The sequence below is a fragment of the Centrocercus urophasianus genome, unplaced genomic scaffold (assembly GCF_019232065.1).
Source record: "Centrocercus urophasianus isolate 14NV4802_14NV808 unplaced genomic scaffold, USGS_Curo_1.0 seq_13, whole genome shotgun sequence".
Taxonomy (NCBI): domain Eukaryota; kingdom Metazoa; phylum Chordata; class Aves; order Galliformes; family Phasianidae; genus Centrocercus; species Centrocercus urophasianus.
This window is the reverse complement of record NW_024884475.1, coordinates 20,652,077-20,668,471: the sequence shown is the minus strand read 5'-3', so window position 1 is coordinate 20,668,471 and position 16,395 is coordinate 20,652,077. Positions and strand designations below refer to the sequence as shown.

General features: G+C 41.9%; 1 long non-coding RNA gene across 3 annotated transcripts in view; it reads right to left on the bottom strand.

Annotated features, from left to right (window-relative positions):
- The window catches only part of LOC122157314, a 32,273-nt gene extending 16,387 nt beyond the window's left edge, over positions 1-15,886 (bottom strand). Inside the window, exons 1-5 of one of the 3 annotated variants that reach the window (XR_006167841.1) lie at positions 15,415-15,886; positions 15,201-15,314; positions 13,896-14,008; positions 12,632-12,847; positions 12,042-12,188 (exon numbers count right to left, since the gene is read on the bottom strand). This is a non-coding gene — a long non-coding RNA (uncharacterized LOC122157314). Of the gene's footprint in view, positions 1-12,041; positions 12,189-12,631; positions 12,848-13,895; positions 14,009-15,200 lie in introns of all 3 variants that reach the window. The other 2 variants (XR_006167839.1, XR_006167840.1) reach the window with 2 other exon arrangements.
- Between the last annotated feature and the right edge of the window lie 509 nt (positions 15,887-16,395).

Sequence of the window (16,395 nt, the reverse complement as noted above, 5' to 3'; positions counted from 1 at the left end):
GTTCTGTGTAGGCTCTCCTACGCAGTCAAAGAATCACAGAATCATAAAAATTGGAAAAGACCACTAGGATTATCTTGTCCAACCATCAACCCATCACCACCATTAATGATCAATCCTAAATACTGCTTCAATGCTTTCTCTGCAACAACCCTTCTTGGACCTTCTAAGTGAGAAAAACTGCAGTAGGATAAGTAAAATAATACCAGGTTGGTTACCACTAACAATTTCTTCTTGGAAAGAGTGGTAATGTGTTAGAACAGGCAATAGAGGGAGGTGGTGGAGTCAGTGTCCCTGGAGATGTTCAAGAAATGTGTAGATGTGGCTCTGAGGGACATGCTTAGTGGGCATGGTGGTGATGGATTGACGAGCGGAATAAATGGTCTGACTAGCCTTTTCCAACCTCAATAATTCTGTGATTCTGTGAAATAGTGGGAGCAGAAAGTTCTGTGGTTTTTGGTGGCCTTTAGCTTCTCAGAAAGTTAATTCTGCAGATTCAGAGCTCTAAAAAAAGTTGTCTCCTTCCCACGTGAATATTTACTTACCACAGAGATTGCTGTATCTCAGAGGACTGTGGCCGTGAGCATCAAGACTGATCACAGACTTCATTCTGCAGCTCTCAGTGGCCTTTACTGTGGCTGCAACATGAAGAGGCTGAATTGGATCTGAAGAGCTGTGAGGCTCACCTAGACAATAGTGGCCATGTATGGCTAGCAACACAGTAGCCTCAGACTCTGCAAAAAAATGCTTTCCTCCAATGGCTTTAAATGGATATTCTCATACACTGAAAGCCCACTGATCACAACTCAGGTCAACAGGCAATTTAATGTAGATTTTAATAAGAGTATATTTGAGTACCCCTTGTGTATGCCTGTTCTTCATCAATGCATGAATATTCTGTTCTCTGGTTTTGAAAAAAAGTCTATTAATTATGTGAAACACTGAGCCCAGCCCAAACATCAAAAGGACTTGTAGCTCACTTTCTTGCTGGAGGGTTGTTTGATGAATCCGATGAGCTATGAGCTGCATTATGCATGATCATATACTTTGTCCTTAACGTTTGTTGGATTGCATACATGTAAATCTGAAATCATTATGATTCCCATAATTCTTCCATACATTCTCTGTTGCAAAATTCATGCTTCAGGTAAAAAAATAAGTAAATAAAATAGAAAAAAATTAATAGTAGAGAAATTTTCATTACTGGTATGTCTTGTTAACTGGTGATAAGAGAATGAGGCAGATGTTGATTCTGCAAGTAGAACGAATGGAAGCAGGAATGAATTAGAGGTGACCAGAGGTGAAAAAGAAAGCACTTTTATGTCATTTTCAACAAGCAGAAGGTAATTAATTGCTATTTACTAGAATAATTCATAACTGATTTCAAATGAACATTAACAATTTTGACAGCGTTCACCAAGTGGAGGGGCAATGCCTATTTCTACCAAATTTAAATCTAACATTTCTCACTCCTGAAATTTTCAAAGATTAAATTTTTTACTCTGTACCTCTAATGGAGCTGATATCATGTAATTAAACAATTAAGAAAAGGTTCGTATGAATTGTCAGCAAAGTGACTTCAAAGTGTGAAAAACTCTGAAGTGTCACCTTATGTTTGAAATCTCCCATTCTCTTGAGCTGTTGTTCAAGCTAATAAGGGAGACAGGAATGAGGAGAATATCTCTTTTTAGAAGGGAGTATCTCACTTTAGAAAATGAAATATTGAAAATACTGTTCTTCATTTTTGACACTCCTTTAAGCACCAGCAGACTCAATGATTTGGACCTATTTGTTTCTCTTCAAATTAATTTATTGGTAGGATTATAGCAGCACTAACTGGTGAATTCTTCTAAGCATCATCAACTGGTAATGACAGCATTTGAGATTGCTTATTTTAAAATACAGTGTATTGTGTAACCCTCTTTATTTGTCTGATGCACAATCTATTTGCTGATACTTGTTCTCCCCCCCACCTCCCTCCCTCTCCTTCCCTTAGGCTACCAAACAAAGCTGCCCAACCTTACACTCATCCATCAGTCTTGAGTTATTAAGAGTATAATAACTGCAGAACATTCACAGGTAGATGGGATGGAGTGCTGGCTGCTTTTCAAGAACATAGTCAATGCTACAAAAACTTTGCAAGATGGCTAATTTTCTCATGCTGGCTGTTCTTTGCTCTGCTAGGACCTGCTAGAAGGAATGTTTTCTTGAATTTTGGGTAACTAATATAGGATGCTGCCAAAACTGTCTATCATACCGTATCAAGCACCAAATCGTAACTCTATATTAGTAAAATAACTGTTGTATAGCTATTTCTCAAAAAGGCTTTGTGATACATTGAAGGGAATATCTTTATTGATGACCTAGATGAGGGGATTGAGTGCACCCTCAGTAAGTTTGCAGATGACACCAAGCTGGGAGGTGGTGTCGATCTGCCTGAGGGCAGGGAGGCCCTTCAGAGGGATTTAGACAGGCTGGATCGCTGGGCTGAGGTGAATGGCATGAGGTTCAACAAGGCCAACTGCCAGGTTCTGCACTTTGGGCACAACAACCCCATGCAGCGCTATAGGCTTGGGGATGAGTGGCTGGATGAGTGTGAAGAAGAGAAGGACCTGGGGGTGTTGGCTGATGCTCAGCTGAACATGAGTCGACAGTGTGCCCAGGTGGCCACGAGGGCCCACGGCATCCTGGCCTGCATTAGAAATAGTGTGGCCAGCAGGAGCAGGGAGGTGATCATCCCCCTCTACTCAGCACTGGTGAGGCCGCACCTCGAGTACTGCGTTCAGTTTTGGGCTCCTCACTACAGGAAAGACATTGAGGTCCTGGAGCGTGTCCAGAGAAGGGCAACAAAACCGGTGAGGGGTCTGGAGCACAAGTCTTATGAGGAGCGGCTGAGGGAGCTGGGATTGTTCAGTCTGGAGAAGAGGAGGCTTACAACTTCCTGAAGGGAGGTTGTGGTGAAGAGGGATTTGGCCTCTTCTCCCAGGCAACGAGCAGGACACGGGGTAATGGCTGCAAGTTGTATCAGAGGAGGTTTAGGTTGGACATAAGGAAGAACTGTTTCTCTCACACAGTGGTCAGGCACTGGAATGGCTGCCAGGGAGGTGGTGGAGTCGCCATCCCTGGCAGTGTTCAAGAGGCATCTGGATGACGTGCTGCGTGATATGGTTTAGTGCTTGTGGTGGCAATGGTGATGAGGAGATGGTTGGACTAGATGGTCTTATAGGTCGTTTCCAACCTTGTGATTCTATGATTCTATGATTCTGTGAAGAAAGAGATCAGGATAAGTGGAGGCATCTAAGGTCTTACATGACTCTCTCGAGGATAGGCTTAAATAAATCAATGCACCAAAGTAGAGGTTGTGACTCACAGCAGAAGTGTAACAAGATGGAGGTAAAGTGGATGGTTCTGAAGGACATTTTCTCACTGATTAAAAGACAGAGGTTGTGGTAGAGCAGAGTAGCTATGTAATAATCTAAGAATCTGATCTGCAACTTAGGGTGTGCACAAAGACATCTAGGCTGGTGCTGCTCAGTTTACTCCCACAGCCTAAATAGCTGGGAAACGGACATGTGGTACAGAGACTCTTTGCAAGCCAGCACTGAAACAGAAGCAATATAGCCCTGAGTGCTGTGCCAGCTGAACAGGATTATTCTGCTTCTCAAGTCCCACTTGGCATATCTACACGGTACTTTGCTGTGCTGTGTGGACTTGCCAGATCAGCTCAGTGCTAGGTTGGTCTTCAGCATGTTCTCAGCAATATAAATGTATGCACCCATGGAAATTAAGCTAATCTGCTTGACTTCTGGAAGTGTAAGAGAACACTTCCTGGCTAGCCAGCATTGCTATAATTAAGTAGGACTGTGGGAAGAACAAAGCATGTCAGTCTGTACAGTGACTTTTAAGACAAGAGTATCCTGGCAGGCACTGAAAAGCTGATTCCTTTGAGCATCCTATATTCTGCTCGAGTGAAAAGCTTCAGGCTCTATTTTGCTAGGTTAGACACTCAAAAATTCTATTCCTAGGAGGGAACAGGCAATTGTCAGGAGCTGCCACTGGGCAGAGGATGATGCAGGGAGAGGCTCTGCTGAGGGAGCCTGGAGGAGAGCCAGCATAGCCTTGGTGGGGGGCATGCAGGCTGACTCTAATAAGTATCTCTTCTGTTGTGGGTCCATTTTCTCTGTCCTGTCTTTGTTCTAAGCAAATCAGGCTCTGCTCTTGCAAGGCTGCTTGCTGATGGATACTGCTCTGCTCCCGGAGTCAGAAGAAATGGAGATGACTCAGGACCATGAGGTAATCCTGGCTGACCACAGGAAACCTGAGCTTGGGAGAGTCACAGGGCCCCACTGCAGGAGATGTGGAAGCCAGAGGCCTGGGACAGGGAGAGAGGGGATCTGACGAGATTGGGAATGTGATTTACACAATTATAATGGCAAAGGCTATGAATTAGCATTTTACAATTCTTCTTTTCTGCACCAGCTCAGGAAACAACCTTTTGGCTACAGCCTTTTGTTTGTAGTCCTTTGTAAATCTGACATATCAGAGGGCTTTTAGTACCAGGAGAAGTAACATAGTTAAACCACTAAAATATGATTGCGTTTCAGCAGTTCCCACACCATCTGTGCTTTCTCTTCTCTAACAGCACTTCTTCACTACCTCACCCAGATACATAGAGCCATCAGAAATCTTTGCCAGTCCATTTACTGAGGGCCCTCAATATTGGCAGCACAGAGGGCAGTGTTAGGTAAGGTTAACTAAAGCTGCTATCTGTGAAGACACTTCAGAAATTGAGCAAACAAATACATGAAAAACACAGAAGGTAAAATCCTGTAATAGCCTCTACACAGGAAGCAAGCTGAACAAAAACTAATGGTTCCTTTCCCTTTAGCTGTCATGTTGTCCTTGCTTTTATCAGTTCCCTTCATATCCTCTCTCTGTCTGTTCTTCCTACTGCTTATTGTTGTGATGTACATCACACCTGCCATCACCTTGCACCTCCTTGCCTTGCCTTCCGGCTCTCCTCTTCTCCCACTCACTCTCAGTGGCACGTATTTCCATCCTGAGACGACATCTCATTAATTAATCCCTTTGCTTTGCCTTCTTCCTAATGTGTGCTTCAACTCTGGCTCAACCCTTTTAACAAAATCTCTGGTTATCAGCCTGATAATCATCAAATACATTTCCCTTCCTCTTTGCCTTTATCCTTTGCTTTGTTATTTTGTTCTTCCATTACTCCTAGGCCATGGAGTGTGTCAAAGGTTTCTTTGTTCTTTATTTACTTCTTCAGCACTTGTCTTTGAGTTTCTGTATGGTGCTGGCAGCCTGAGTACTCACTATAACCCTGTTTGTTGTCTAAGAAATACTGTTATCACACGAAGAAGCATTGACTGTTCATAAAACAGGGCAGAACTCTGATATGGGGGACAATTTCCTGTCGTCTCCTGGTAGATCTGATTCAGAGAAAAATCAAGTAATTGTTGTCTATTTTCAAATCTTTCTTCTATATGTTAATTTATGTCTATGCCTAAGCAAAACGTTGTTTTTCCTGTAATGCTTAGCAAGCACACCTACTATACTGATTATTCTTCTCACTCACTGATTCCTAGGGTAAGTGATCTGCCCAAGTGGCCCAAAAGAAACCTCTTTCCATTTAACTCTCCTAGGTTACCACCAGACCAGAAGCTAAGGCTTCCTTACACTGTTTCTCTGTTGGCTTCTTTTTCAGTGAGCTTCTTGACACTGGAAATAGTGGCAAACTCTCAGTTAAAGTTCATAAAACTGCTCCCTCCTAATTACTCCATACCTTTTCCCCTTTGCTGTTATTGTTGCCTCAAAAGCAGTCCCATGTAACAGTGCCTAGAAAGGCTTATTATTTGATGATGTATTTGGGTCACTGTCATGTCATTTTATCACTTCCACCCTTGCCTCATGGTTGCCTTATTTGCCTGTTGTGTTTTGTTATAACCTATATCAGAAGTGCTATGGAAGAGGGACTCATCTTTGTGCTCCATGTCTCTCCCCATTTCACCAGGGTATAAACCAACCCTTGGTTACTCTTACAGACTGGGGCACCAGTCACTAGGCACACGAAAATGCATTTTCTAGGGAACTGGTAGCTGTGCTCCTTAAAAGCACTGCCACTTAAGAAGATGGTAGCACAAAGCGCTCCTATCCTGAGACAGTACTGGGTACAGAAGGTGGACACCACCTCTTCCCACACTGGGCACATTCTCCAAAGAGTGTGGTTCTATTTGCTGTGCGCCACGGTGAGCTTGTAACAACCGGGATGGCATGAGGCAGGGTCACAAATGGTCTGATGGACTCAGACAGAGAGATTCTTCACTTGTGAATCCTGAAAGCTTTGTATGGTATAAGCTTCAGGAGCTCAGTGCAGCTAATGAGGTGGTATCTCTGGTAACTGTCAGCATTACATTTATTTATTATTGCCAACAGTATCCTGGACTTCATCAAAAGAAGGGCAGCCAGCAGGGAGAGGAAGGTGACTGTCCTCCTCTGCACTGCCCGCATGAGATCCCATCTGGAGTTCTGCATCCAGTCCTGGGGCTCCCAGTACAGGAAGGATGTGGAAATGTTGGATGGAGTTCAGAGAAGGGCCGTGAAGATGGACTGGAGCACCTCTCTTATGAAGAAAGGTTGAGAGAATTGGGGTTGTTTAGATTGGAGAACAGAAGGCTCTGGGAAGACCTCATTGCAATCTCCCAGTACTTGAAAGGAGCTAACAGGCAGGATTGGGATCAACTTGTTATGCCAGTAGACAGTGATAGAACAAGGGGGAATGAATTTAAACTGAAAGAAGGGAGGTTTAAGTTAGATGTTTGGAAGAAATTCTTCACTCAAATGGTGGTGAGGCACTGGAACAGGTTGCCCAGAGAAGTTGTGGATGCTCCATCTCTGGAGGCATTGAAGACCAGGTTGGATGGGGCCCTGGGAAGCCTGATCTGATGGCTGGCAACACTGCCCATGGCAGGGGGGCTTGGAACTAGATGACCTTTCGGGTCCCCTCCAACGTAAACCGTTTTATGTTTCTATGATTCTCCAGGGTTTCATTTTATTCCAATCTGAGTTCCATTCTCTTGTTTACATGGTCCTATCCCTGAGACACATTCTCCTTTCATCTGGAGCTTCTTTTTCAGCCTATTTTGTGCCTTATGTTCACTGACCTTCAGAATAAGCTGTACCAGTCCAGAAGAGAGCAGCACAGTTTGTTACTGTGTTTTGAGTACATCAGAAGGATCTTACGCTGATGCTATTTTTTGCTGATTTGTACTTTCACTCTCCTCATAGTTTCTCCCATCTTTCCCTTCCCTACAACATCCAGAGATATTATCATCACATCTTATGCAGTAGCCATAAGGTGTGGCAGAGCCTAATCTTGGTCACACAACTTTCAGCTGCATATCTAGGCCATCTGGTTCTGAGTTATTTCAGGTAATGAGTTCAAGATAAATCTCCAAGTCATTAAGAATAAATCAGTTGCTGCTGTGTTGCTTTCCCTGTGAACAGGATTCCCAGGAACACATTTCCAAGCTGTTATTAGTGGAAATTGTTTTGTTTTCAATGCGTTATAGTCTAGTCACTTGTCGTGCCAAACTAGTCATGGATGTAAGAATTTTCTACAAATGGACCACTTACATGAAAGTACTGCATCAGGCATCTGTAAGAAACAGCTTTTTCTGTGAGTGCAAAACCCATCTTGCTGCCTACCATTCTCAGACAGTTGGTTTCTACAGTTCACCATCACAGCTGTAAACTCACACTTACTTATTGTTGCTATCAAATATAAGTGCATTAGAATCATGAAACACTTGAACATAAAAGCATAAATCTTGATTTCCACCACCAGTATCCCAATGCGTCCGGGGCCAGTAGAATGGGTCTCCTAAAACTGTAGACCAGCTGCTCAGCTAGTGTAAATCAGCATCCTGTGTTGTGAAATGGAAAAATGTTGGTACTACTTAAAGGTTGTTTTAAAGAGATAAGTGAGTAATTAAGTGTTCAACATGTTCACTGGGAAGGGTAGAGTCTAATTTTCAAAAAGATTTACGTTATATATGAAACCAACCGACCCTACTCAGGGGATAAGCTCCAGGCAGGCTACGGTGCAAATCTGCACTGGAGGTCTGTAAGAATAGATTAGACCAACATTGCCACACATGGATGGATTCTGTTCTGGTGCAGCGGACAAAATGGATGTGCTCCAGAGATCTCTCTGTACAGCACACACAAATGTGCCTTAGCATTGAATCAGCTATGGGATTAGCCAAATGCAGTTGACTCTTTTGCTTCCTGTTCAAGACTGGCCAAAAGATTTGCAAACCAATTTAGACCTATGCTTTAACTTCCGTGCTATTCAGTCAGTTTCTCAGCTTGCACTCGATTTCTGAGCACAGCAGACAGGCAGTGCTCTTAAATCATTCCAGGGAACTCACCAGCAAATGCTAAATCATTCCAGTAAAAAGTTAATATTCTTTTTCCTGCTAAAATGAGCTATAACTGCTATTTATCTATATTATAGTTAACTACACTATATAAGTATCTGGTTATTACTGTAATACTACATAAAATGAACATATAAACCATATATTGTAGTTAGCTATAAAGCAGCTATAATAGCCATGTGTGGGTATTTCAGAAGGCATTTTATGGAGTTAAATCAATGGAAAAGCTTCCGTTGGCCTTAATGGAAAATGTATAAGGATTAAAGGGAGAATATTAGTGTATTTTGACATAAGTTAGGAGTAAGAGATAGGCATGGCAGAGACTTCATTGTATCATATGATGAATTCAGCATATATATACTTCCAATAATCAGGATTTTGCTAAGCACCTTAAGCGAAAAATATGTTCTCGGGTTGCATGCCCAATCTCCTGCTCTGTGTGCTGTGTTATTCAGGACACCTGGATGGAATTGTTTTGAAGCAGAAAAATGCTTTACAACAGAATAAAGACTGAGACCAAATTTACACACATGTAATTCCTGAGTTATGCCTGCGAGAAGGGTTGTGTTACAGGAAGGCTTGTGAGCACCTCACTCTCAGGGGCACTTTTCAAGACTAAGCGCTGACACTGGAGGAGTGAGGAAAGCTCTCTGCTCATACCTGCTTGCAAACAAGGGAAGAAGCAGATCAGAGCCCTTGTCAAATCCCCAGGGAAGCTCACTGACCTGCCAGTGGTCGTGGGCAGTTACAAAACACATTATACACCTGTGCCCATGTGTTCTATGGTAGCCAGAAGAAGACACATGTGCAGAGAAATGCTGCCCATCATAAATACTCAGGAAACTTAATGCAGCTTCCTGAGTTTACAGGCATACACTGCAGCTTGTATTAGATGTCTGAGTATTTATTATGTGGGAAGCTAGCAGCTCCAGGCCCTGCTCCCTTGCAGCCCAGCCCACTGCTGTTCCCAGAGCACACCTAACACCCACGGATCATGTTCAGATGCCCTCAATGCTCCACAGAGGCCAAGCTCTTTGAAATTATGTCTTGGTTATGATGGAGGAGGTAATGAGGATGGTGCTGCCATGTTTTTTTTTTTTTTGTTAATGGTGAGGCAGTTAGGGTTCCTGCCCAGTGAAACCTCAATATTAGGCCTTCCTCACCCTGGAGAAGCTCAAGCTGATGTTTCCCAAGCAAGCAGCCTAATGAGCAGGACAGCTGTGGGAGGGTAAGAAACTCAGAGCTTGTTGAAGATGAGCCCTGGTGGAATAAATTATACATTGCTCAAGGGGCCAGAAGGAGAGTGAGCAGGGACAAAGCGACTGCAGCAATGCTAGAAAAGGGGCAAAGTACAGGTGCTCCATGGCCATTCCTGCCTCTGACTCCTTGCAAGACAGTCCACAGAATATAGATGTAAAAATTCCCTTTATGAGAAGAATACACGTGTCTTAACTTCTCAGGTTAAGGATGGCACTAAGGATAGCTATTTCCTGGGCAAGAGCTTTAGCCAGCGGGGACACATAGGACCTGGGGAGGTGCATTACCATAGCCATAAGTTTTAAAAGAAACTGCAATCCTTGATTTTTCTTTTCCTAGGAAATGGTTGCAGGACTTTTCTTCAGGATAAATTTATTGGAAATGGATTCAAAATAAATGAGTATCCCTAGCTGTGTGCCTTAGTGAGCACCCCAGGCTACAGAGAGGGACTGGGTTTCATAGAAACATTTGCTAATGTAGATCAGGAGAAACTTGTGGATGCATTCATTCCAACCTCTCGCTCAAAGTAGAGCTACATACAGCAGGTTGCCCACTGACACATCAGCACAAATCTTGGCTAACTACAGAAATGGAGACACCACATCCTTTCCAATTCCAGTGCTTGACCACCCTCAGTATGAAAATGTTTGTCCTTGTATCTACTCAGAAATAGAGAGATAGCCCTGCAAGTCTTGGTGGGATTTGGCTCTCTGGTAGGCTAATTAAATAATATCCCACTGTATCACTTCCATCTATACATTCAGTGTTCCCATGCAGTTTTCCTAATTCCTGTTTAAACCTGCAGCATCATCCAAGCAAAGAGTCATACAGAGAATAACAAGCTGCTGCTCTTTCCTTGAGAAAAACATAAACCTTAAAGCAGGTATTTCAAACAGTTATAAATCATCCTGAACACCATAAATGTTCCCGAATATAAGCAGATACTCAGGAATGAAAACACAGGAATGGAGAAGCTGTTTATTACGTTGTCACTTTATACAACTAAACAATTTACTGTTTTGTTTGCACTGAGATATGTGTTTTTTTTATAGGTAGCAGCTGTACACCAGCTGTGTGAGTGGTTCTCTCTATAAAGATTACAGAGGGAACGCACAGGCTGCATTGTGGAAAAGGAGTTTCTCCTGCTGAGGAAAGATTTGACAGATGTACTGGATGCTGTCTTTCTGTGATTTATGCAGAGATTCCTCAAAAAACATGGTGTAAATGGGACCAGTCATCTTAACTGCCTCTAAATGAGTTACCACCTTCTTTGATAAATGGACCATGGTCTCAGGAGGTGGCTTTGTGTGGGGCTGGAGCAGGTCCAGAAAGTTCTTTACTGAGTCTGAGCTAATGAGACCCAGCAAACAATGCCTACTCTTTGCAGACACAGAAGCAGTGCTGCACAGAAGCAGCTAAAGTCTCTCAAGGATTGCCTGTAGCACCCAGGGCTGGGTTTGGCCATGCTGGATTTGTCAAGCTCACACATTTATACACTGCTGCATTTGAGCTAAAAGTCAATTTTCATTAAACTCATTGTCTTTTGCCATTTAAAATAATTCATTTTTATCCATTCCTGTGACTAGGACAGTTGCATTGCCTTCTCCATGTTATCTCCTACACTTCATCCCTTAAAAGAAGCTGGAAGCCAGAAGAAAATTTGAGGAGAAAAATGGTGGGCTAAAGCAAATGTTTCCCCTATAGACACTGGAGCTGCTCATGAGAGGAAGAACTCGAGAGCGTGAGCGTAGCAAGATAGCGGCCTCCCTCCTGCTCCAGGCACACAGTGTGGAGCCCCATATAGAAGCCAGCATGTCTCACAACTCTGCTGCTGTCCTGCATCTCAGCAGGACTTCACCTCCTACAGAGTGTTCAACCAGATCCTCTCCTATGCTTTTCTTCAAGGTTAAATGCCAATTCTCTGCCAGCTGAATCTGCCAAGGCTCACTCCCAAATGTTCTCTATTGCCAGTTTCTGACACTTTGAAAAATTAGATGCATGTGATAAAAAAAATCACAGTGAAATTTACAAAGATTATCTGCAATGTAGAAATAATCAGGCCCAAATTCCCTTATATTAGCACAGCTGAAAATTACAAACAAACTGGTAGTGAAAGCAAGACACTGCAGTCTTCATGATAGCAAGCCTGCCTATAGCTGGTCCAGCTGACAATATATGCAAGCACTTAGCAGTAATCTGCTCTTCAGACTCTGTCTGAGATGATTCAGCACTTAAAGACGCAGTCTCCAGTGCTACATTTTTCTTGAGCCAGAACTCAAAGAAACCCAACCCAACATCAATAAAACACACAATTACAAATGCTCTTACCTGACTTATCATGCTGAATGCATTTTTAATGTTACATTTGACTTCATGGTGCTTTGAGCTGCTGCTTGGACCTGTACAATCTCTTAGGGACATCAGATCTGCTGGGTACACCAGCCTCTAGTTTGGTATCTCGGTGTTGGCCAGCACCTGGTGGAAGACGAGAGAGGCCGTCATTCCAGCATTGTTTCCCTAGAGTGGCAGAAAATTGCCAGTGCCCGACTCTTAAAACATTTTTTGCTTTCTCTTGTCTATCATTTCAGCAAGTTGCAAATCTACAGTCTTCAGCACTGACAAATCCAGGTTTTGCTTTTCTGCTCTTGATGATACTCATTAATTAACCAGTGCTAAACATGGATGGGACACCACAGCTTTACTTCATACCTTGCTATAGGACAAGAGCTTTTACAGTTGAGACCTTAGACATAAGACCTCCTCCTAAACATTCAATTCAAGACCTGAACAGTGATCTGACCTCATTAGAGGCTCAGCATCACTTCTTCTCACTTTCTCCCAAAATATTTCTACTACCAAGCTCTATTTGCTTTTCATTGAGTGCATTCTCCCCAAATTTCCTTAATGCAGGCACTCACCCTGTGCCTTTGACTTCAGCCAGGAAATGTGCCCTGCCCTTCTCTCCAAGGTTCTTTCCTCCACAGCAGAGGTACCACAGCTGCTCAGGAACAGCTGCTGCGCTGCCAGGAATTACAGGCAGGTGCATTAAAGGAAATTGATCCTTGTTTCCTCCGCACTCTAACGGTGAAAGAGCTTGGTATGCTGTTGAGCTAGACCTGGAGCAGGAAGAAGAACTGTCCAGAGAAAGTCAGTACAGAAAGCTGGGAGGGCAAAGCACCAAAGCTGTTCCAAGCTGAACTCTTGTCACTGATTAGTCATTTGCATTTATTTATGCTCATTTAAAAGATAAAATTAAAAAATAAATCTCTGCACTCAAAGGTAGAAATGATGAAAACCTGTAAATAAATAAAGAACTCTAAAAGGAACCACTTGGGATATATAACTTCAACTTGTGATTTTTATTTTTTTTTTTTTTAATTTTCCTTTTTAATTATCTTCTTCAGTAGCTGGAAGAAAAAACTGCCAGAAGGCTGAGCGTTTTCTTCCCTTCTGCAACAAGCAAATACACATATTTGTCTGTCATTCTTCTTTAACTTTTTCTAATCAATCATTTTGTCACCTTGTAAACAATTTAAGTGGCTAAAAGGAAAACTGAATTAACAGAAATTATTCTGCCATTACTTAAAACTCCTCCTGTTCCCATTGTAATCCTTCCAAAGATATGGGAACTTTGAGAAGATACAGAATAACAAAGTAAGGCAGGAAGAGAGAAGTTTAAAACAAAAGCAACTAGAGAAAAAAAAAATCTTTTAGCACTACTTTTCCTCCTGTTATTGTCTGATGGAAGTTGAGTAAATAATAGTTTTATAACATTTGGTGGAGTTGAATCAGAAAAATGTCCACCCAATAATTAGATTTACTCTTTTTCTAAAATAGGATAAAGAAATCTTTATTTAAAATATCCATGAGCCCAACTGACAATTTCTAATCCCAACAAGAAAAATGGATCAGAACAGTTCTTGATCTGCTCACGTCGATCCCAATTTTGCAGTTCTGTTAGAAGCTTGTGCAGTTGTGTACCATAGCACTTCTCTGGCCCAAACTGTGCTGTGTACATTTTGTATATTCCTCCATACCGATGTGTGAATATATATATATTCATGCATACGTACTTGCAAACATTTGCATATTTATAACTATCTTTGCGTTTGTATATGCATAGATACATAAAAGAACTATGAATTGATCTTTAAATTAGAAATTAACATGAAAAAGTGCTACCTGCTTCAGGGAGGGGAACGGAAAACAGATGTCAATCTCCTTCCATGTTTCTTCCTGCACTTCCAGCTTCTCGCTCTGTGGTTTTGGGATGGAAATCTGCAAGAACTCCAAAACTTCAGAGATTTTAGAAGAGGACAGCAGTTTGTTTCTTTTCAGAATTTTGAAACAAATTTGTATGTATACTTGTTGAGATTTTTAGTCAGAAACTATTTACTCCAAACACAATCTGAGACTCCAATATACTACAGTAACAAGACATAGAGTGAAGCTACTGAAGTATATTGTTAGATCTGGAACATCTCATGTTTTTCTATTTATAAAAGACCATATATACCCAGTGCATATTTGCAACCAGTGTAAGTCCTCCCCATTGCCTTCAGAAAGTTTTGGCTAGCTTAAAGCGTTAACTATAGTATGTACTGAAAACAAGGGAGGATGGGGAAAAAAAACCCGAATACCAACCAAATGCATGGACTAAAACCAGAAATCTCAGCTGCAATCTACTGCCTGCTTTCATCTTCACTTTTTCCTCTTTCTTCTCACTTTTGCTGGCCTAGAAATAGCCTTGGTGATGATGCAAAGTTTCATTTCTGAATTTTGAAGCCAGTGTAATGTCTTTTATAAGATAACATCCTCAGTCACCTCTGCATCAGTACACGCTGAGACATTTTGTGGATTTAAATGTGAAGGAGTCAGAAGCCTGAAAGAGCTGGGTTTGTTAACGAGTCAACAGCCTCTTACACAATATTTCCAGTCTAACCTGAAATGGATAGTACTAGGAATTGCAGTGGAAAGCAACTGCTTTCTGCTAACAGTTTCTAGAGAGAATTTGCAAATGGTGGAAAAGGCACTCTTTGTTCATGCTGTATGCTAGAATCAATTTATTGCATATTGCATATGTAATAATAATGCACATTATTGTTTCAAGACATGCTGCTGTTCTTTTTGACTGCCTTGTGCCTCTGCAGTTCAGAACAACCATGCTCCCTTCCAGTTGGTATGAATAAGTTTCAGCTCTCTCCTTGTTCTTCCTTCCCCCTGTGGCAGGCTGCAGAACACTGGCCTGAGGAGGAGACATGACTGCTACTTACAGTACTACAGCAGTCCCAACCCAGCCTCAGCCTTGAACCACCTGAACACTGCTGGTCTTTGATGGGATTAGTATCAAGGTGCCCACAGCTGGTTTGATATCAGCTGAGCAGCATTTACTTCTACAGCCCTGGCTCAGCTTTTATCTTACCAAAAATTGTCAAAAAAACCATGATCTCTGTCCCACCTGAAGTAGAGCCTCAGGGAATTTAGTACCTGTACCCATGAGCCCTTTCTGAATGTGATAATGTTGATATCTGGTACCATTCCTTCATCTCTTTTGTAAAGGCACTTCTGTCCTGGGAACTGCATCTTGACTGGGAGGGCTATCTGTGAGAAGGGAGAAGAGTTGTCAGAAAAAATAAGAATTAACTACAATTACTCCGGAAACAGAGCTTGCATTTTTTCCTGCAAACAGTACGATGCTTACCTGTCTTTCAGGCATTGAATGACGGTTCTAGAGATGAGCACTGTTCTCAGGAAAGTCCCCTTTTCCCTCATTTTCCAAATACTGCGGGCTTTAATGTTGCACCTGGCCATAGCATTGTACCTATAATGTTTTATCTGCTTCTACAGAAGTCACTGAAGGCAAGTTAATTAAAATAGCTTGAGGAGAGCCTGGGAATGATGATTAGGCCTAAAGTTCAACAGGGAGCCTGTAAGAGAAACAGCACTGACGTTCTTGCTAACCCCTATTTATCGATGGCTGCATTGCATCAGCTGGGATTTCTTCATTCTATCATTTGCAATAGATGAAGAATCATGATTGGACTGGGTGCTATGGTTAAGTCTGACTTTTTATTTATTTTTTAACTCATTAATGCAAGATATTTGAATTTCCAGTAGTGAAGGAACATTAATAAATTTTTTTTTTGATGCCTCAAAGGCTGAGCCCCCTGAATAGTTACCTCTTCATGAAAGGCAGGGAGTTGTAGCACTTCTGCAGTATCTGACTTCTTCAGCACTGCAAAGATTGAGAATATGTAAGGAATGGGTCAAGAGAGGAAAAGCAAGATTACCCCATTAAATTACCATCCTCTTAAAGATGGCCTCATTCTTCTATGCACTCTTCACACGCATATTTGTTTGGAATCTCTCCTACGGAAATTTGTGAAATGCAAAATATTTTTAATGGGAAAAAAATGTATCATGTTCCATGGATGTTTATTATTCTGCACTAGAGACAAAGCTGAGGGTAGAGTTGGTGTAAATCCCTGAAAGTCAGTGATGACAAATTTATTTTCCTATTCAGTGTTTTTAATAAGTATTTATAAGAGCAGATGGTGGGCAGCAGCAGAACATGTTCAGTTTTATCGAGACATTTGGCTAACAAGCACAGACTAAAATGCATTTCTTTCCTTCTTGACTTAATAATTTTAATTAGAGACAAAAGGTGTGGTAGTCTCATTGT